The sequence below is a fragment of the Lissotriton vulgaris genome, chromosome 3_1 (assembly GCF_964263255.1).
Source record: "Lissotriton vulgaris chromosome 3_1, aLisVul1.2, whole genome shotgun sequence".
Taxonomy (NCBI): Eukaryota; Metazoa; Chordata; class Amphibia; order Caudata; family Salamandridae; genus Lissotriton; species Lissotriton vulgaris.
In genome coordinates, this window is record NC_141689.1 from 2,110,358,139 (window position 1) to 2,110,381,043 (window position 22,905).

Below are 22,905 nucleotides of genomic sequence, written 5' to 3' on the forward strand. Positions count from 1 at the left end.
TACGCAAGTCATTTGTTTGGAACGCGTGTTCTTCAAGACCCGCCACTTCGACAGCACCAACACTTCAAGCGGGCAACAGACAATCAATCAACCTCACTGCATGTACTAAACAGTAATAGCCAAGGTAACTGCTTTGCCCCCCAATGCAAAAAGAAACTGTGCAGGTTCTGCATGAACACTTCTCCAACAACAGCAGAGCTGAAGACTACACCCAACAGGTCATCCTTCACTCACAGCAATCCTTAAAACCTCGAAAACATGCTCTCTACTCTCCTTTTTTCAGTTGTCTGAGATTTTAACCACCGTTGGAACATTATTGCTGTCAATTCTTGAGAACTACTTGCCACTGATCAACCATCAGCTGGGAAAAATAATATGTGCTTCTTGGCCATTGCTGATACGTTCCCATCTTAAACACACAAGCCCTTCCTAATGTCGGTGATCATTATGCACTCCCCACAGTGAGCAAAACCCTTACGAAAGGGCTCCTATTGGGAGTTGTGACAAGTGTGTGAATCTACTTTTTTACATTAGAAAGACTAATGATTGAGAAAAGCAGTTAGGTTTAAAGTTGATTTTTTTACAAGATTAGCGGCGATCTTGCCATATATTATTATCATTAACAAAAATCGATATTTAATTTAAAATATTGGCAAATTAATGTTGACTGCCATTATAGACACCTGTTTTTCAGTCACAGGCCTTACAAATTGGCATGCCAAGGTACGGGCAGACCGTTGAGTTTTAAGAGTGGATTCTTGAAATTTGATATATTAACCACATAATTACCTCCAAGATCGTCCTTGAAGGCGTCATCATAGATTATATATATATATATATCTGGAACAAAACAGGGCGTCATTTAAACTACATGGAAGAAGCTTCCTGGAGGTATCCATGAGGATTGGAGATTGGAGACAAGAGCATAAGGCAAAGAGTTTCAAGGGACGCATATTCATCATCCCGAAAGAACAAATTGGCATTAGCACTGCAACTGACCGCAGAGTGTATTTACCAGTTGTGTGAGAGCAGATACTAGTGTTTTTTTCCTGTATGACGATTTGGATACATATATAACCAACAATCAATGTGGACAGAAACATGAAGCATTGTTGTGAATGTGTGGGGAGTTGGAGAGAGGTTCTCGCTGCTTACCTGGCAATCAAGGTTTTTGAGCGCATTAAAAGGTTCTCGCTCTCTCCACTTGAAATCATTATCATTGACTGTATTACTGGGAGAGTTTCAGAATTTGGCACTTCCATTCCCACGAAATGCGGTTTTATTCTTCGTATAAACAAAGAAGGAGAAAAAACAGTTGTTCTGATGTCCTCTCCCAGTTTACTGCGCCTGAAACTGTTTTCTGCCTTTCAGTCAATCATTTGCCTTCTTCTTTAGTAACATCCTCAGGAGTGCTGTGCTGCCATGAAAATGGCCGACTAAGTGCTCTTAAGTGCCAACTAACACTATCCAGTGAACCGGTGACGGTTGGGTGAAGATAACGCCTCACACCATGTCTAAGCAGGGCCTATCCGAAAAGGCCCATTACAGGTAGAGTCCGGGCAAGTTTAAAATAAAATGAAACGTGTGGGTCAGCAAGGCCAAGTTTGAAAAACGAGTGCAGATCACCAGGAAATACAAATCAAAGTCAAGTTCGACCTTTGAAAGGAATTATGCAACACTTAAAGGAAGCAACTTTTAGCCGCAATGCCATCTGCCCAAACACACCAACCATACTTTGTGCAATTTACTTAAACTCCATATAAAACGGATGTTGCCAACAGGTAAACATCCTGAAACTGCAGCGGTTATTAAAACTTCATCTCTCCAGTTAAGCAGGGGCGCAGCTACCATTTGGTGCAGCAGGTTCAGTGGCACCGGAGCCCACAGAACTTAGTTAATTGGTGTTTTTTGCCCCCCCCCCACCGCAGTGAAATGCCAATTGTCCATGGTTGCACCAGGGCCCGTGCCATCTTTGCCACGCTAGTGCAGTACTGTTGCACTGTCCAAAACAGCTTCCGGACAGCTTTACTTCTGTGCATGTGTAGTAGATAAAGAAGGCGCTTGTCTAGCCTCAGAATTCAGCAGCATGCTGGGAACTGAGAGCCCTGGAAGAGTGAAGGCATGCACTGGTGTGTTTGCTAGAAGAGAAAACAGGAGTTTCTTTCTGGCTGCTGCATTGATGAACAATGGGCTAATGCTGCTGAGGTCCTCTTGTACATGAGCTCTAAAGAGACCTGAGATTAGAGGAAGGCACTACTCGCTTCCATGGAGAGAACAATGGTGACCTGGTCTCAACAACAGAACTCATATATGGGGGAAGGGTGAGCGCACTGTATCTTCGTTCCAGCCTTTCATCCTGTGGGTACTGCAGTGGCTTCAAAGTATGCAGGACAGGCTTTCTATAATACAACCCAGCCCAATCTGAGCAGAAGGACACGTCTCCTAGAATCTGAAACCAGCTTTTGCAAACAGTGTGACTATTTTGGAGTAACTTGAAATAAAACTGCAACAGCAGATTAAGGTCTTAGAGAATCTAGCCATGCTTTGAAAAGAGCTGGTGCCTCGCCGCATTTCTTCTCTTAAAAGCACACAAGATCTGTTACCACAAGTAGCACATCAAGGGAGACAGGCTCATCATGTTTTTCTTAATCGACATTCCGCTGACCTCGCCCCAAGTAGGAGAAGAGCTGTTTGAGTACCATTAAATTAGGCAGTTATAGAACCTGTTATTCACGATGCCTTGAAGCCCTAAAGCACACTAGAATACATGTTAATAATGTTGCACAGAACATTTCTATTATAGTCGAACTGCCTTGAAGGCGAGAGAGGAATCACGCCGAAGCCAGCTCACATCAGCCCCAAAGTTCGTAAAAACATACAAATGGCACAGTCTGGACAGTGCACTGAACGGTTGTTACCACTTCGTTAGAATGTGAGGAACAGGAACTTAGTACATTAAAGCGAAGGTCCCAACTTTCCTAGGTTTCCTGTCAGCAATGTAGGCACACACTTTCAGCAACATTCAACCACTTTTTTTTTATCTCTCCTCAAAAATTAGCAAGCATATGGCACGCGCAAAGCAGCACTCAATGTCCGCTCTCCTTTCTATAGGTGCTTTCACACTGGGGGACAGGATCTTACAGTAAGCCGATGCACTTTAGCCAAGCCGCGAGCCTCTAAAAGCAGATTTACATTCACAGAGAAAGCAGAAGAACTCTGTCTCTTCCTTACTGGCCAGAGAAGACCCGGACAATGTCCTCTTCTTTTCTGTGCTGGCAGCTGCCCCCACCCCCTCTCTCTTCCTATTATTCCCTCTCTTTCTGTCTTGCTCCTTACTTACTGAAAACCGTGACTTGAAGAAACGATTCACAACCTCTCCTTCCTTCTTTCATTTAGTTGCTTCCCTGTGAAATGGATCCAAAAAATACAAGCGCGTGCGCCTCCCGATGGCAGCAGGATGAGGGGAGAGAGGAGGGAGCCAGCACCTGTTTCCCTTGCGGGAGTGAGCAGGAACCATATGGTTTCAAGGCTCGCTCCCGCAAGGGAATCGCCAAACGTGCACGTTTTTGGGGCCAAAACAGAATAGATCACTAAAGGTCTCATATGCAACAAATGCGCGCTGCGTAGGCGAGGCCTAAAAAGTGAGAACAATCTTACCAAAGTTGATGAAATTACCAAAGCCTTTCCCCCTACCCCACCACAAAGTCTTAAGTCAATTTGGATGTTACAATAAATTGCTGCCTTTATTTTATAAACCTGCAGCAAACTTATGTAAAACATTAAAATAATCTGTAATTATTTAAACTTTATAAAAGCAAGCATAATTCTACCCAAAAGCCCAAATTAAGCAGTCAATCAAATTTGTTCTAAAAATAAATCTCCTAAATATGTTTTACAATGGGGGGCGGAACTTGGCTCGCAAAGGAAATGGCAGCCTGAGCCTCGAGCTCCGTTACACCAACCAACAATCCGACAATCATTCTGCTTACCCTCCACTGAAGAGTTGTCAGTGAATTGTAACCGGGATGTCGGAGCATCATTGTTGCCGCCGGATGTTGTTACGGCCCCCGGGACCCCTCAGATCCGGAGATTCGGCGCCGGTTGTGTGGGGAGGCGTGAGGCCGCAGAACCCTGAGCTCAGGTTTGGAGAGCGGCGAGGCTACGTCACTGGACGTGCGCGAGTGGCGGCTGGGTCGGACTGGCCCTTCGAAACGCGAGAGCCCGGCCCGAGTGGCCCTTGGTGAAGAAGGCGGGAGCCGAATGCGGGGCGCTTCCTGTGGCGGGGAAGGCACTCGCGCTGGTGGCGGCGCAGCTGGAGCTCCCGTTGTGCGGCACGATGGTGCGGGCGGAAAAGGTCCCTCCCCTCCATGAGAGCAGTGAGGCCGTAGCCACTTTGGAAGACTTGGAGGTGAGCAGCTGTGGGGGGGACAGAGCATGTGATCCCAGCTGCGGTGGCCAGAGCAAGTGAAAGAAACGTGGAGCCCCACGTGAGCTGTGTAGGATATAGACGCTGGTGCCCGAGTGCTGCCGCCATTTTAGGAGCTGCTGAGACTGCATGGAGGGCAGGCTGACGGTTGAACAAGTGCTGGGAGCACGTCTGGCTGCATATTGTGAAGGAAGATACTAGCGGAGGTGCATTGAACGGGGCTGCTGTGTGTGGTGTACACCCTGAAGTAGCAGAATAGTGGCGAAGAGGACGGGCATAGAGTGCCCGACGGTGCAGTGGTGCCCGGCAGGAAGGGTGCCAAGTGAGGCTGCTGCACTAGTACCGCAGAAGACGCTACATGGAGGACATGCGTGGAGCTCTGCACCGAATGGGGCTTCCCCGCGTGCACCCTCGGCCAGTTTAGGGGTGCCAGCTGGGCTAAAGGACAGTGCCGGATGTGAAGCTGACAATCCTGTGGAGAGCGGTGTGCGCTGGCGCTCACGCTGTGGGACTGGGTATCACGTAGTGGAGAGGGGCACTACTGGGGGTGACGGGTCTCTGAAGAAGGGGCCTGGATAGCTACATTCAGTGGAACCACGGCGAAGATTGCGGAGGGGCACACAGTTGGGACCGCGGACCCTCCGCAGATAGAGACACTCCTAGCGGGCGCAACGCTAACGGACGTAACCCCTGAAAAGGAGTAAGGACCGAGCATTGCAAAATTCAAAGGCAACTTTGGAGCAAGTCAAGTACCCGGAAGAGTCATCTTAGGGTGCCATTGCACCACATCGGTCCCTGGAGTGTGATCTGGAGTGCAGCTGGCCACGGAGGGACCCGCGGTCTGGCATCTGGCTGCTGCTTGCTGGAGGGACACCACATGAATGCACTCGCATAGCTGCCCCGCATGTCCGAACGCCGGCATACTGAAGTCAAATAAGCACAGACAACATTGGACACAGATCAAGAAAAGCTGGGGAGGATCATGCAGGTGCTGCAAGACAAAAAGGAGGATTTTGAAGCCTGCTCGAGAACATACAACCTACGAATCACGGGCCTGCCGGAAACAACACAAACTGGCAACATGGAAAGTTTTGTAGAAAAGCTGCTGATTGAATTACTAGGAGCAGAGGTGTTTTCGAACATGTTTGTGGTGGAGAGGGCGCAGCGATCCCTGGGACCCAGCCCCCAGCCGGGGCCCTGTCACACCCAATCATAGCAAAACTGCTAAATTATCGGGACAGAGATGCTGCGCTGCTGAAAGCTAGGGACAAGCAGACACTTCTAAACGAAGGGTTGAATATCTCGCTCTATCCGGACTTTACAGCACGAGTGCAGGATGCACGTCGTCAGTTTGTACCCATGAAGAAACAACCACGGGAGCTGGGAGTGGACTATGCAATGCTGTACCCAGCCAAGCTACGGGAGAACAGACAAGGCTGCTCCCACATCTTTACGGATCCGAGGGCCCTACAGAAGGCGCTCAAGGACTGGACTAGGGAACAACGGAAGAGCCAGGAATGACAGCTTTTGGATGAAGCAGCTGGGGGATCACTTGAAGAACAGGACTGAGACCCGACTGGACGTGGTCTGGGGGGACGAGGGGGGGAGGGAGTGTGGTAGAAAAGTATATAATGCAATGCTGGGGTGGATAATTATGGACACTCAGATTTGTATATCTACTCCAAGAACTCACACTGTAATCAGGTATGTGGAAGTTTTAAAGCAGTCTAGAGGTCTTCACATAGCCTCAGCATTCGCCTCAGTGGCCCTATAACTGGGTGCCCGAGGTCGGCAGGTCCACAACACCAGATCGCGTTCTGACACACTTGAACTCTTTGTTGTGGACTGTGGTTCAGTGGAGGGTAGGATGCTAGTAGTCAGTGGGTGGGGGTCGAGACAGGGGAGAACTGACGTTCAATTGCTAATTGTATTGAGAGCGACCTCCGCCTGCAAGTGACAAACACCACTTTTGTTAATTGAGTTGGGAAGGAGGTGTGGAGGTCCCTGTCAGGGATGTTGCGCGACTGAGTTGTCGGTGGTCAGCTGTGGGCGGAGGAGGAAGGGAGGGAGCGCTGCTTTTGTTAAGGAATCAGAGAGAGCTGCCATGTGGTTTTGTTTGATTCTGTACATATATGGACCTCAGGACTCAGGATACTATGCTACGCACGATAGACAAGATGGTAACGACTAGGGAGGACATGGACCGAAGACCTATAGATGCCCTCAGAGCACTGTCATGGAACGTGAGGGGCCTCAATGACCACCGCAAACTTCGCAAAATGCTGAACTATTTCACTAGGCACAAAGTAGATGTTGCTCTCCTAGAGGAGACGCATCTCCTGCTACAGAGCCCTATAATGCACTCCAGGGGACTAGTATGGAATGTTAATGCTGCTGGCTTCACAACTCATGCTAGGGGTGTGTTGACATGGGTTAACCCTAGATCAGACTACAAGTTGCGTTTGCTGAAGGCGGACTCTGGGGGCATGTTTGTGCTCTCTAGATGCCAGGGTAGGGGACTGGACCTGCTTCTTGTTCATTTATATGGCCCTAATTACGACTGTCTGGAGTTCTTTGCCACATTAGCAAGCACCGTGAGTGGGTATGAGGCGATACACATACCCTGGGTTGGTGACTTCAACCTGGTGCAGAACCCGGGCTTAGATAGGTCAGGAGACCCGTTAACGAGACCAGTGGCTGCGGCTAGAGCTGTGGAGAGAGCCATGATTAATATGGACCTAATTGATGTCGGGAGGGACGGTGGTTTCACGCATTACTCAGCTTATCACAACCTACACACGCATATCGATTATTGGCTAGTGTCGACGCCTCTGCGGTCCCAGGTTCGCTCCTGCCAGGTGCTGCTGCGTACTCTCTCGGACCATTCTCACGTATTGTTGGTTGTGTCTACTCCTAAGAAAAGAATGCCTCCATTTACATGGCGATTCCCCCTTACTCACTGCTTGATCCCCTATTTAAGGAGGCTAGGGCAGAAGCGATAGAAACATTCTTTGCCACCAACATAGGGTCAGTGGAAAGCTTTGAGATGATATGGGAAGCTTTTAAAGAGTACATTAGGGGGGTGGCCATGTCCAAGCACTCTGGGGTGTTTCAGGATATCCGACAGAGGCTGTCAACTCTGGAGCGCAAATTGGGTGAGTTGGAGGCTAATCAGCAGTCCGGTATAGATGAAAACTCCATCGACACCATGAAGGCACTACAAGAGGAGTATCATGAAGCAGCGGACAAAGAGGTGCAACTTTTGGGGAAATACGCCACAGCACATGTGAGGGACCCCCTGTCACGATAAAGGTCCTGTCAATGCGCTTCGAGCACTGGGCATTAGCAAAGTGGGAGACCTGTTTTCGGGTGGCGTCGCCAAAACATGGGACGAGGTCACGACCACGATAGAAGCAACCACCCTTCTGCAACGTTTCCAATTCCAGTGCATGTGGCGCTGCGTCAACAGCTCGGGGAGGACATGGATGATCCTCCTGTGGTACGAGAGCTATCGTATCTCATTAAAACTAAATCTAGTCGCAAGCTAGTCACCAACATATATAAATTGGCAATGTCCCAGAGGGCTAACCATTACACCAAGGCCATATTGGCTTGGCAGTGCGTCCTGGACATGGCTATTGGTGATTTATTTATTTTATTTATTTTATTTATTTTAGCTGTTTTGTAGCGCGCTCATATACTACCAGAGTGTCCTGGCGCGTAAAAAGAGAAACAAGCAAGTGGCCGGAGGAAAAAAGTAGAGATCTAAATTTTCTTTTTACTATTAGTATTTTAATAAGCCGTTCTGAAAAGATAAGTTTTAAGTGCCTTCTTAAATATCACAAAATTTTCAGTTAATCTCAGGGAAAGGGGGAGGGTATTCCAAGTCCTAGCCGCGGTGACAGCAAGTGATTGGCCTCCTAAACGAACTCGCTGAAATCGGGGTACTCTTAAAAAGTTACAGTCAGCTGAACGCAAAGCCCGAGTAGGGACATAGCGGGTAAATCTTTCCCTCAAATAAGAAGGGCCAAGGTCATGAACTGCTTTAAAGGCTATGGTAAGAATTTTAAAGGTTATCCTCTGCACTACTGGCAACCAGTGATGATATGTGGTTGTACTGTTGCACTAACACAAAGCCCAGATCACTGCATGGAAAGCATAGATTGATACATTTTAAATTCATCAACAGGGCGCACTACACGCCAGAGAGATTGCATAGGGATGGTCTAAGGGAGGACGCTACATGCGATAGATGCTGCTTCCCGACGGCGGACTTTGTGCACTTAGCATGGAGTTGCCCAGGGGTTTTCCAATACTGGGAAAAAATATTTAATGAAATAAGTACGATTGTAGAGTTGGAGATGCCCCCGGAACCGGCGATTGCGCTGCTGGGCTACTCTAAAACATTGCAGAAGGCAGCTCGTAGGCTGGTGGATCTGGGCCTGCTGTTGGCGAAGCGTGGAGTGGCAATGTACTGGCTTAGGGGTCCATTGCCTACAGTATCGCAATGGTCACGCAATGTTCTTTATTGCGGCACTCAATCGGAAAACTTTAGCAAACTGCTCCCTCCGCGGAGCAGACCGAAGAATTTCTGGGGACTCTACACCGCATATTTGAAGGGAGAGGGTGGAGGTCCCACTGCAGAGACGGGGCAGAGGAAGGTACGAGTGCTCTGGCGACATAGAGGCTCAAGCTAGTTAGTAAATCTGGATGGGTAAATCTGGATGGTGGACAGGGGACAATGCTGGATTCAGGTTGACAGGAGGGACTAGTCTAGAGGGTGGGATCAGAGAAGGGTCACGACAATCGCGGGGGTTGGGGTGAGTAGGCGAACTCATCAGGGCCTTGTGGCAATGTGGTATACGCGGATTGGTGTCCTGACTGAGAATGGCTACACTGACTTCTTCTGTTTGTTGGGGGAAAAAAATAAATATAAAAACGCTTTGTACATGGACTGGAATAACAACACCTAAGTATGATGCTGCCCATCCTCCGGGATGTGGGTAGTGTTGATGTAAACTGTGTACTGTGGATATTGGCGGCCGGCCCCAGGGTTTTAGGCACTCCGCTGTTTTTATCAATGATATTTTTCAATTAAAAAAAATAAATATATATATATATGTTTTAGAACCTTTAAATAAATGAACTAGTGAGGAAGCAGTAACAAAATTAACTTCTATAATTGTTTACCAAGCAACTCAGAATTCTTACAAAGTCATAAACACGTTTCATCATTTTAGGATTGAATGAACATTTTCCTAGTCTATCCGCTCCCTATAAGATTAGAACGGTGAGGCAAGTAAGTTGAATTAAAGCAGTTGCATCACAGCAGCATCATGCCCCTCAACAAAGGTATATCATAATAATCAGTACTACACATCCCCACAAAGGCACCCGCATCATTCTCCACAAAAAAGTTACTGAAGGCCTCTGCTTTTCAATTTAAACACATAGGCCTTGCTTACAAGACACCTGGTTTACAAGAGGCAAATCCATCCCTCTTGTTTCGGCCACAGCTTTAAAGTTAAGTGAGCCTGTTTCACCGATCTCTGCATGGTGTAGCCATAAAGGAGGATTGATTCCCACATTTTTCAAATAAATTAGTGTCATTCAGTCACTGTGCTGTGTTGGCTGCTACCATCTTGGTCCTGATGATGACCCATTTTATAATTGTGTGGGGTCGAAACGTTGACTTTTTACTTTTGGAATTATATTGATGATATATATGTTCACACAGTGAACTCTAATTTTGAGTCTTGATTTTTAATCCTTGCTTAATATCAGCCCCTAAATTGTATATATTGTAAATAAGCACTTGTGCATTTTATTCACGAATCTCACGTTGCACCGCACTGTTTTTTGGCTCATCTACAATATGAACTTTCTACTAAGGCTTGCCACATTGATTAATTGTGCATTTTATAAATTGTTATTGTATAGTGTACTGATACTAATTGCACGTGATTGCACGGTTCTCATTGGCCTAGAGAAGACAGGCTTTTTCCTCTCTCCAAGGGGATTACTGTTTTGCATAATAGACTGTTCTCAAAAGGGTCGGTGTTTTCCCCTATATGTGCAGGGGTCAGAATTATGAGTACAGTGGTATTTACTGAATTCAGTACTTACCAGGGGCATTAAATACCTCACCCTTCATTATATTTTGACAGATCAAACCTTCCAAACGTTAACAGGGGGAAAAGTGTATGGTATTTACCATATCTTGCAGATTTTGTTGCAATAAATGCCAAAATCTCAAAGCTGTCCTCAAAAACTAGTACTGGGTGTTGTTTATTGCATCCAATAAATAACGTTAACAAAGATATCATTATTTATCTGGCGCAATAAAAAGCACCTGAATTCCAAAAAACGTGGACTCTGGCCATTGTCTCTTGAACCTCTTCCACTTGAGAGCCATGGCCTTACCAACTATCTTTTGTCTGTTGAAGAATCTCAAAACATATTATTCATATGTAACTTTCTGAAAGTAAACATATTTGTCGGAAATAGAGCTATGAAGTATTATCATAGAAACATTATAGGACCAACACCAGAAGATTCACCCCAGCCATAATATACTTCTCTGGACTGCATTACAACAATACCCGTAACTTTGTTTTGACGTCTAGGACCTCTTCATGAAAATCCCACAGATTCAAGCCATATGCTGAAAATATTGAGTTGCCTGGATAAACACTTTCATCACACCCTGGTGTGGAATGTTACAAATCTTGTCATATGTTGTAAGTGAGTAGCTCCCAGGCAAGTCTGCATTAAACAGCGACTTATACCAGGTGGCATCTCACAATTCATGAGTTCTAGTATGTTTGAACATGTAACCGTTCCAGCTAGGTAGCAGCTATAAAGGTCCAATTTCCAAAAGTTAGGGGGTGTATGTTAGAACTCTTGTGTCGCCTGCCTTTGAATGCATCAGACAGGTCCATTGATTTGTAAAAGGATTATCGAGTTTTGTTAGAGTCTGAATTTCAATATGGGATCAAGGTTAGGAGGTGTAGTTCCTGAAACTTGTAGTTACCAACAGGAATTGAATGGTACATAACAGACACATCTCTTGGAAACTCAAAGATGCTTGCCAACATTACCCTGACATAGAGAAAAATAAACCTGGAAATCAGGAACATGGAAGGGTCAAGCTGCCAAAGGCCTTGGTTGCATGACTTCCATGAATGTGTGAGACAATGTTTGAGAGAGAAATTATCATAGAGTAGAAACATTGAGAGCAGGAATAGAACTAAGTCAAATTACTGATAGCTCAGAAGCTTGTTCAGCGCAGACTCAAAGGAACCCCTAATGCACTATCTCACTGATGTGATGTTGTGTATCATAAGGAATTGCTATTGCATGCATGGTAGTTCTGTAGCATATCAAAGCAAGCCTGCTCAAAAGAAAGGGCTGCATCACCTGAAGCGGCACGGGTCGGATGCTCGTCTCTAGCCATCATCTTGAATGTAATGAGTTACAACACTGCTGCTGTTCATCTGTGAAAAACACCAGACAGGTCCTTCACCTTTGTTGGACAATACATTAGCTTCCAACCTGTAGCTAATGTGATGAAGCAGAACTGATGAAAGTGAGGGGGCTATTAATGTTTGGTGGATGCATGACACCTTCCATAAATTGGTGAATGTTCCGGAACGTCAATCCTAATTATAGCGTATATACTTTGGGTCTGGTGGTGCAGTGGACCAATGCATCCACTGCAGGAATCTGCGTTTAACCATATGGTCATGGGTTCTAATCCTGGCTGGCCCACTCAGCTTTTCATCCTTCTGAGGTCAATAAAATGAGTACCGTTGAGTTGGGTAACAATAAACATCTGTTATATCAGTCAGAGCCAAGATACTTCAGCTAGGGAGAACATGCAGTTTACAAATACACATTATGCTATGCTATACTCTAAATAGGCGAATGGGACATCTGACAATTTTTGCCACACGCCCTGCCTTTACCAAACTCTAAATAAAGACTTTATCACAATCCAGATATATGGCCACCAATCAAAGGCTCCCTGCAAGCCTCTTCTCAACCTTCAAGAATGTTTTACCTAAAAATCCAACAACCCGCTACAGCACTATAAATAACTATTACAAATTGAATAAAAAACTCTAAACTGCTTAAAACTACAGAGCAAATTAAAAGAAAAATTATAGCATTCATATGAACAATAGTAAGGCATAAAATTAATATATCCACTAAAACCAATTAAAATAATTACAAAATGAAATTTTTGACCACTTTATTTCTGAAAATGATATATATCCTAAATATTATTTAAAACTATATAACTTACCTCATAAAACAATATTCTTGTCAACTATATTTATATATCACAATATTTTATTTGCAATTGTTCTGTCTCCTGATATTTACAAGTTGATATTTTTTCTAAACACTAGTCATAATACCTTAACCATCAAGGGCCATATGTAGGTAAATTCCAAATACCGACTCCGTAATACCGATTCATACCGAATCGGTATTAAGAATGAGGTAAACGTGATGTAGGTAAATATTCGGTAAACATTACCGATTCGTTCCTAATCGGTATTAAATACCGATTGTGACCAGATCGGTAATAAAAATGCATACCGAAAGGCTAATACCGATTCGATGTTACCGAATCCACACCCAAAATCGGAAATACCGAATCGGTAATTCGAAAAACAGCGTTTTGGTGAATCAGCCAATCCTGATACACCCATTTACTCCCCAAACAGGAAGTTGCCACACCCAGCCAGGTGCACAGGGCCTGGAGCTCACTGTGAGGCAGGCAGGCAGGAGAGCTGAGGAGGCAGCAGCAACATAGACCAGAAGAAGAAAAGAGAAGAAAAACAGAACAAGCATTGCAATGGCAAGCCAGGACAAGGAGAAGGAGGGAGGTGATAGAAAAAGAAAACTCAAGTTCAGCGACAAGGAGCTTGAGATCCTGATTGAGGAAGTCACCCAAGTGTACCACAAGCTGTTTGGAGCCCAGTCCCACCAAGTGCCAGACGCACAGAAGAGGCAAATATGGAGTGGCATTCGGGACAAGATCAATGCCATAGGTGTGACCCTGCGCACCATAGAGGACATCAGAAAGAGGTGGTACGACCTCAGAAAAACTGCAAAACAGAGGATGGCAGAGAGACATAGGCTGGCAGGGAAAACTGGAGGAGGGAAAAATCGAGCTCCAGTACCAACACCACTGGAACAGATGGTGGAGTCCACCATCCAGCGGGAGAGTGTGAGTGGCATAGGAGACGCAGACAGCTCCGCCAGAGCAGCTAGAAAACAAGGTAAGAAGCATGCCCAGCATGCTGCCCTAACCCCTCCCAAACCCCAACCCCCATAGTGGTAAAAGTGCTCCCACTCCACACCATGTCTTACTGCTTACCTGAAGGACTGGGTTCTTTGGACCCAGCGGTGCCAGGGCACAACACCTGAAACCTTCGTGGGTAACCTGCTCCGGCGTACAAGTCACAGAGACACGGGACACTTCCTTCGGCGTCAAAGAGTCAAGGTTTATTTACTGCAGGGAACACAGAAGTCACAGGAAGTACATCGAGTGTAGTTCGGGGAGACTGCTTCAAATTGTATTTGTGGATCGCTCCTTTTATACAGTTTTTACCCATAGGATAACATGATACACAATAGTTTACAACCTGGTTCCCACAAGTCGCTCTCAGAGGGGTCGCTTAGATCACTTTGAAACACACAAGATCCGGAACATAAGTGCGGAAACATTTGGCGGTTCCCAACTGTAAAAACCCATCTTCCCACCATTAGCAAATTCCAATCAGCAGTAAAGTAGATCGAAATAGGAACGAAGACAGGTGCAGAGGAAGACGGAGACAGTAGGGAGATCGGAAAGGGTGTAAAAGGGGAGTGTCGAGAAGCACGAGATACAGGCATCAAAGGGACGTGCCTAATGAGATGCACGACTGAGACAATAAGCCCGTGCGGCAAGATGAGCCTCGAGCGGCGCCATCTGCCTTACAGTAGCATCCCCCTCGTCATAAAGACACTTACAAAGAACATGCGTCTTCCGCCATATCTTGGGAGTCCCAGGGTCGCGAAGCGGACAGCGTCCGTTCGCTGGCTACTTGAGGGCAAGAGACAAAATGGATGCCGTATCTAAGATGGAACCCGTGGGTACAGATGACAAACCCACATAACAAACGAACGGTTTAAGTTAGCACAGCGAAACTGCGCACACTTACAAAACTCGTCATTTGCGGTTCATAGATACTAGACTCGACCATATTCGTGCGAGTTAAAAACACCACTTACAATTGTCACGGAACCTCAGACGCTCCTTTTGCCCTCATGTAGGCAAGCACTAGTCGGAATCATACTCGATATTCATCAGACCATCAAGATGTCGTTGTAGCATAGCTCTGTCCAACCGAGTCCCCTTGGTAACAGATGGTTGTCTCATACACGTTGTAGCACAGAGGCCACATAAGGCAGGACCACACTGCACACAAAGGCAACACGTGAACAGGAACACTACCACAACCCCGATGATCGTCAGAATCTTCCAACCCCAAGTCGACACCAGGCCCCAAAACCAACCAAGTAGCGTCCAATCCCCTACATCCACGTGTATGGATTCGGAGATCTTGTGCAACTTCGAGATGGCTTGATAGACAGTAGGAGCATTATCTGGAATGAAAATGCAACAGCTCGAATGGATCACTTTACATACCCCACCGCGATCTGCTAAGACAACATCTAAAACCATACGGTTTTGTAATGTCATAAGTCTCTCCGCCTGAAGTTCTGTGGTGATATTACCAAGGGCACTGGCAGTAATGTTAGCTGTCGATTCTACCACTCGAGTCAAATGTCTCAGGTTCCTACTATTAACCATAGGTCCCCAAAACGGGAGGAAACCCTTGAAAAAGTCTCCTGCCTCTTGACCGGCAGTATCCTCTTCGCTAATTACGCCTCGTACAACTCTAGTCTTATGATAATCGGCATCTACAGTAAACGTCGGAGGCAACAGATTTGCAACAAAACATGAGCCCATGAAGTCTGCGGGCAACCATGTGTATGCACGATCATGACAGATAAAGTATGTACCCTTGGCAGCCAGAAACACAGGGGACGGGGACATTGGCAAAACGTAACTTTCAGTGCAAGCACTTACTCCAAGTGAGGCTTGCGAGCCACGACCCACAAGACAAAGATTACCAGTGTGGGGTACGACCCATATTGGAGACGAGCTTTTAAGCTGCTTTTCATTAATGAACATACTATATTCCCCTCTACTTAGGACCCTATAGGCTTGTACCTCTTCTTTAGGGATAAGAAAAGGATCATGGATCTCATCTTCCATCTCCTCTATTGCCATCGATAGCACCCACTGATACGAGGTAGGACCAGCGTTGGGGGAACGTTGTTCTGGAGTGGGGTGGAAACCCAGTGCGCTTCGAAGCATTGTTTGGAATGCTCGAGCTGACCCTTGGGAACTATACGGTAACACCAGATATGGAATTCCCTTACCCGTAGTATGTGGCATCAACCCACACACCCAACAATTAGTAGTGTTAACCACTAACTGATGCTGATGGAGGAGCTGGATAAAGGAATTGTTGCGGAATTCTACACGTCTAGCCTGTTCGTGTTCTGGTAACATATGAAAGGAATGAGGAGAAGCAGTAGAAGTAATGTTAGGGTAAGGAGTAGGAGTAGGGGTAGGAAGTAAGAAGTAAGACATAGTGTAATACACCCCACCCGCCAAAAATGCAGAAGCAGTTAAAAACAAAACAAACAACTGGGATACAAAACATTTCGTACGACTAAGTTTCTGCAGCTTGACTCTATATGCCTGAGCTCCTTCCAAATCATTCAGCTTCGAAAATGCCATTTCCCTACGACCGTCCGCAACGTTTCTTGACGCACTTCGTTCTGTGCAGCAATAGTCAATCCCCAGGAGTTCCTAGGAACCGACGGTCTTTAACCTAGTGTCAAGACCTACTGTCCAGAAGGAAGTACGCGCGCGGCCCTACGGCCCTCAATACACAATATGTATATATTAGCACAATATTTCTCAGCTGTGGAAGAAAAAGATACAAGGAAGAAGCTTGATATATATATATATACAAAACAATTTTCAATGATACGAATGTTCAAAGTTGATCATGGGAAACGAAGATATTGCAGTTATCAATTTCAGCAAAGCAAGCAAATTTTTATTTGTCCTTAGTGTGAGATCGCAAAGAATATCGATGTTTCCCGGGACGTGTCTGCACGTCGAACAAAGGATCTGTCGAAGAGACAGCGTCCTGCTGATCAGTTCGTTGGTCTGGTCTTGAGTCTCTTGCTGACAAATGTTCAACAGTGGCTTTCTGCTGCGCTGAGGGTTCTCCAACAAGCTGTGCGTCGCTAAAAGGTACAAACGCCGGCAATGTTTCTGTTTCTGTTGACGCAATGCCTTTCCTTACCCACGGGTCTGCCGACAAAGGAATAGGGACTCGCTTACAATGGGTAGCATGTACCCAATTTTTCCGCCCCTCAAGACGAACGGCAGTCCTCGTGGCCAGGAGCACCTGGTAAGGTCCGGTGAAGCGAGGGTCCAGATTGTTTTTTCGTGAAAAATTTCGGGTAACCACCCAATCTCCGGGCTGGAGCTGGTGGCCTGGACCCTCCGTCTGCGTCGGCAAGGCGTCGTAAACCTGTTGATGAATTAACCTCAGTTTAGCAGTCAAGTCATGTAAGTAATCAATCAACATCGGAAACTCAAGATCAGAGAATATTCCTGGCCTAGGAACCCCCCACACATTCGCAGGACGGCCGAACACTATTTCATAGGGACTGAGCCCTATTCGGGAGTGTACAGTCGCCCTAGTTGACAGTAATGCTAGAGGCAAAGCATCAGGCCACGAAAGTCCAGTCGTAGCTTGAATCTTCGCTAATTTTAGTTTAAGGGTGCCATTGTACCCTTCAACCAATCCAGCTGACTGGGGATGATTGGCGCTATGGAATTTCTGATTTATTCCAAGGCCCTTACACACACTCTTCATCACACTTCCAACAAACTCACTTCCGTTATCTGACCACACGACTCTAGGCATTCCATACCGAGGAAAGTATTCCTTCAGTAGGATTTTCGCAGTAGACAAAGCAGTATTGTCTTTGAGGGGATAGGCCTCGATCCATCGGGAGAATGCGCAAACCACAACCAAAACGTATTTCAGGTTATTGCATCGCTCCATATGGATGAAGTCCAATTGGATCACCTCAAAGGGATACAAAGGAGGAGCAAAACTGCCAGGGGGAGTTGGGGTTCCTTTGCCAGGATTGTACATTATACACACCATACAATTCTTCACCAAACGTTCAGCACACTTAGTAATTCCATCATTCTTCCACACATCAGCCAACAACTTGCAAATACCTTTCGCGCTAATATGTGCTAACCCATGTGCCATTTGCACAACGGCCAGTACATACGCATCAGGCAACATCCATCTTTTCTGATCTGACAAATCAATCCAGCAACCATTCACATCCAACCTTCCCGTACTTTCTTTCCACTTCATCTTTTCAGTGTCGGTGGCCTCATTCTGAATTGCTTTCACACTCTCTATAGTATTCTCACACATACTTGATTCTGTAGGCCACCTAACCGAATTCGTCACATACATTCGAGTGCTAAGGTTCCGGGCAGTCTCCTTAGCAATCTCATCTGCAAACGCATTACCACGACCAACATCATCCGTCACTTTACGATGCGCACTACATTTAACAATTGCAACTTGAGCAGGCAAAGTCAATGCATCCAAAAGATCGTTCACAAGCTGGCCATGCTGTATTTTCGTGCCATGTGACGTCAAGAAACCACGTTCTCGCCACAATCGTCCGAAACTATGCGCTACACCGAAAGCATACTGACTATCGGTGTACACATTCACACGTTTACCTTTTGCTAATACACATGCTCTAGTAAGAGCGATCAGCTCTGCAGCTTGGGCAGAATTCTGATTCAATCTCGCAGTCTCAACAACAGTATTCAATGTCACCACAGCATAAGCAGTAGTCACATCACCATTCGGCAATTTAAAACATGACCCATCCACATACAGGATGCCATCCGGGTCTTCCAATGGGGTGTTTTTAAGGTCCACACGACCTTTTGTTTCCTCCTCTGTCCGCAAGTAACAGTCATGTTCTGTTACTGCATCTGACTCTGCACTAATTGGTAACAAAGTTGCCGGATTTAGGACATTACAACGTTTTATCTGAATGTGGCTTGCCAAGAGCGTCAATTCGTACCCAGATAACCTCGCACTCGTCAAGTGCTGAGTTTTCGTACGGTTCAAAAGAGTATCGACTGCATGCGGAACCATCACCGTAAGCATATTATCCATGACCAATCCTGCTGATTGTCGGATGGAGACCGCAGCTGCCGCAGTTGCTCTCAAACAACTCGGCAATGCTCTAGCTACTGGGTCTAAGGTCGAGGAAAAATATGCACATGGACGTTGCTTACCACCAAAAGGTTGCGTTAAGACGCTTAAAGCACAACCTTCCCTCTCGTGAACATATAACGTGAACGGTTTACTGTAATCAGGGGTACCTAACACAGGAGCCGAACACAATGAATCACGTAATTCAGAAAAACTTTTCTGACATTCTTCCGTCCATGGTAAAGGAGTCGAAACATCCTTGCACGTAAGAGCCACCAATGGTTTCGCTAGCAATGAAAAATTAGGAATCCACTGCCTGCAGTACGATGTGATACCTAGAAAGGCACGCACATCTCTTTGGGTTTGTGGCACAGCCATGCGCGCAATCGCTGCAATTCTCTCTGGGGTCAATCTCCTTCCCTCCTTTGACAATAAGTGACCTAGGTAGGTTACTTCTTGACAACAATATTGGAGTTTAGAAGGTGACACCTTGTGATTTAACTCACAGAGATGTTGCAGCAACGACACTGTAGCAATTTTGCAAATGTCCTGAGTATCAGCAGCCACCAATAAGTCGTCGACGTATTGGATTAAAGCCGCACCAACCGGCAACCTAAACGCATCTAGTTGACCCTTCAAAGCTTGACTGTAAATCGATGGACTTTCACAGTAGCCCTGAGGAGCGCGTTTGAACCGGAAGCTACGTCCACCAAGAGAGAAACCGAAAAGGTCCCTGCTCTCTTCGGCAATCGGGATGCTGAAAAACGCATTTTTCAAATCAATCACCGAAAACCATGAAGCTGTAGCTGGAATCAGAGTCAGTAGCGCCGTAATGTCAGGCACAACAGGGAATTGAGGAACCACAATTTTATTCACCTCCCGTAAATCGATAACAAAACGATAAACAGGCGGTTTGGTAGGATCAGTACGTTTAAGAATGGGCAGTACAGGACTATTGCACACGTTTCCCCGAGTTTCTTCAATGACATCTTTCTCGATCAAATCATAGATGATCGCTAACAAAGCTCGTTCACCATCAAGGGAGATACGATATTGGGGAATACGTGGCAATCGCACATTCGATTTCAACTGAACAACATAAGGGGAGATATCAAGTAGGCCCACGTCATTTGGACCCGTCGCCCACAAAGATGCAGGAAGAGAACTCAATTCCGGTGGAAGCTTATCGAGGGACAAGTACATGGGAGAGACTACCCTCTCTCCTAACGTAAGCTTTACACCCGCAGGAGAACAATACAAAGTCGCATACAAGCGTTTAAGCAAATCCAGACCCAAAAGATTTTCGCCACAACCAGTAGACAAAATCAATGGAGCTTCGAGCTCACGTGGCCCAATTTTAAGGGGCAAAGGGCGCGAAACTGGATTGCTAACGGGGGCGCCAGAGAATCCAACGGAAACATTTGTTAAGCCAGACAAAGGTGCGCCAGGGAGTTTCGAATGCATGATAGAACTTTTCGCTGCACCAGTGTCCAACAGAAAAGGCTCAACGACGCCCGATGTAGCAACTGCGACGTAAGGCCCTCTCTGATCAACCGGAACTGATACCACTCCCTCTCCTTGTCTTTGGCTGTCCTAGTAATTACTATCGTCAGGTCCCTGATCGACGTAATAATCGTCTACATTGTACTGCGCAGATCGTCCTTGCGATGATCCACGTTGATCGAAACAGTTATTAGAATTTGATGAATGGTCAGAGCGATCATTCTGAGCACCACGACCTCTACCACGTGATGCGTGCTGTGCACCACCACGACCTCCTCTAGACGAATTACCACCACTACGGTCATTTAAAGCAGGACAATTGAATTTAATGTGTCCCTCCTGTCTACAATAAGCACATTGATTGTACCCTAATGAAGATCTCTGAAAAGATGAATCATTACGCGGCTGCGATCGATTCGATTGCGACTGCGATCTATTCTGCTGAGGCGCATTCTGATTAGAACGCGGCGGATATGCTTGTTGTAACAACACTTTAGTTTTCAGCTCTTTCGTCTTTTTATCGGCACGGTCATTTTCCTCTTTTTCTCTATTTTCGTAATATTGTGCCGTAGCCAATATCTGAGCTGAGGTAGAAACGGCCCATGAACTTTCTGAATTTTTCAATTTATGGCTCAAGTCGGGCAATAAGTTCGATACGAATTTATCCACAAACAACCTCTGTCCACCCTCAGTACCCATATCCTGCCCACTATGATCGACGAATGTTTCCTCGAACCTCGTAAAGAAGTCTGAAACACTCTCATCTTTCTTCTGCTTACAGGCTGACAACTTGTCCCAATTTACCCTCATAGCTGGCATAAGCGTTTTCATTAATGTAATGATTCGCTGGGGAAGAAGTTCAATCAACTGATCGGGTTTAGTAGCAGCCACTTGTCCAGCGTCTGCCGCTGTAATGGCAGCCCAATCACCACCTAATTCATTCGCGTGATCTTGGTGACGAATCTTGGCCCATACCGGTTGCGGTACGACATTGCCAAACAACATGTCGATATCGGCCAGATTCATTATCGTAGCGTCTACGAGCTGCGATAATTCTTTGTAATACCCCGCAGGATTTTTGCGAGGATCAGGCAAAGTTTGTTTCACCTGAAGCACTTCCGATCGTTTCCAAGGGAGGTGTATCCACACTCTCTGGAAATGTGCTGGTATTGGAGCATTAGCATTAGTATTATCAGCGGGTACCCAAACTGGCGGAACTTCACGCATAGGATATTGGCCAGACCCATCTCGTTGTTCAATGTCCTCAACGAACAATGCATGAGGAATAGGAGCGGGACGAAGAGATAGCAACCGCTCAATAGCACGTCGGACATTAGTGTCGACTATCAGTCCAGTTGCGAACTGAAGCCGGAGTTCAGACAGGGCGGTCAGCACCTCGTCAGGCGCATTGGCCGCTATCTGATCATGTAAGAACTTGCACATTTCATCAAACACATATCTCTGAGTAGGTATGTTGAATTGATCAAACGTTTCGAGGACAACACGAGGTGGATTTCTAACAGGGTTTATCATCCAACCCATCGCCATATTGTATAGCGCAACACGTTCTCTATTACCAGGAAGCTGGCTACGTCTCTGTGGACCATCAGAACCTGCAGACCCAAAAACAGGTCCGAGCGACTGAAAGAAGTTTGTCGCAAGGGGAGAATCACGATTACGAGTAGAGGGAGAAGAGTAAGACACAGGACTAACAAGAGAAGGAGTAGAGACGTTAGCAGCAACAGGGGTTAACAACACAGGAGCAGTAGCGTGAGCAGTAGCGGGAACAGGAGTATGTGGAAGCGGAGGAGCAGTAGGAATAGAAATAGGCAAAGGAGCAGGAACAGTCGGAAGAGCAGGTGCAGGTTGAGGAACTGGTGGAGGAATAACAGGTGGAAGAACAGGTACGGCAGGGACCACAGGAGCTGCGGTACCCTGTACGTACGGAGGTGGCGACTTCATAAGATAGGACATTAAAGAATCCTCAACTGCCTCTTCCTTCTTATCCGACTCCGTAGGCAAAACAGGATAGCATTTGTCTATGGACATACGCTGTAATCTCTCAAACACTTCCTTATCCTTATCCTCCTTATCACGCTGAAACTGCTCAGCTTTCTTCACTATAGTAGCAACAGTATCTCGCTGACTACGTTTATTTTGTCTGATCTCTTTCTGTCGGGCTTCTTTGCGCCAGAACCGAAAGGCATCAAACATGGCCGGCCTTGATTTACGTTCGAACAACTTTATTTCCAAATTATCTAAGATCGACGCTTCGAAGCTACCGTGAGGTGGCCAACGAAGATCGCCGTCTTTCTTTGTATATTTGATCCAATAATCGTTAAAAGCAATCGGGCCTAGCCCATGTTTGCTATATAAGTCATATGTAGGAGTTCCAACCGGAGGTATCGGACACGAGTCCTCCAGCAGGGAATCCGCACCACAAGGTCTAAAGCAACTGAACAAAGTACTGCGACCAGGCATCTTGCACACTAGCCGAGTTTCACAAACTTCAAGGGTTACGGGATTTCGGGATTTACCAAGTCCCAGCAAAGAACTAAACCCTCG

At 46.2% G+C, this 22,905-nt stretch overlaps 1 protein-coding gene across 1 annotated transcript in view; it reads left to right on the plus strand.

Annotated features, from left to right (window-relative positions):
* The window catches only part of CNGA1 (cyclic nucleotide gated channel subunit alpha 1), a 151,948-nt gene that overhangs the window by 46,179 nt on the left and 82,864 nt on the right, over positions 1–22,905 (plus strand). The window lies entirely within an intron of this gene.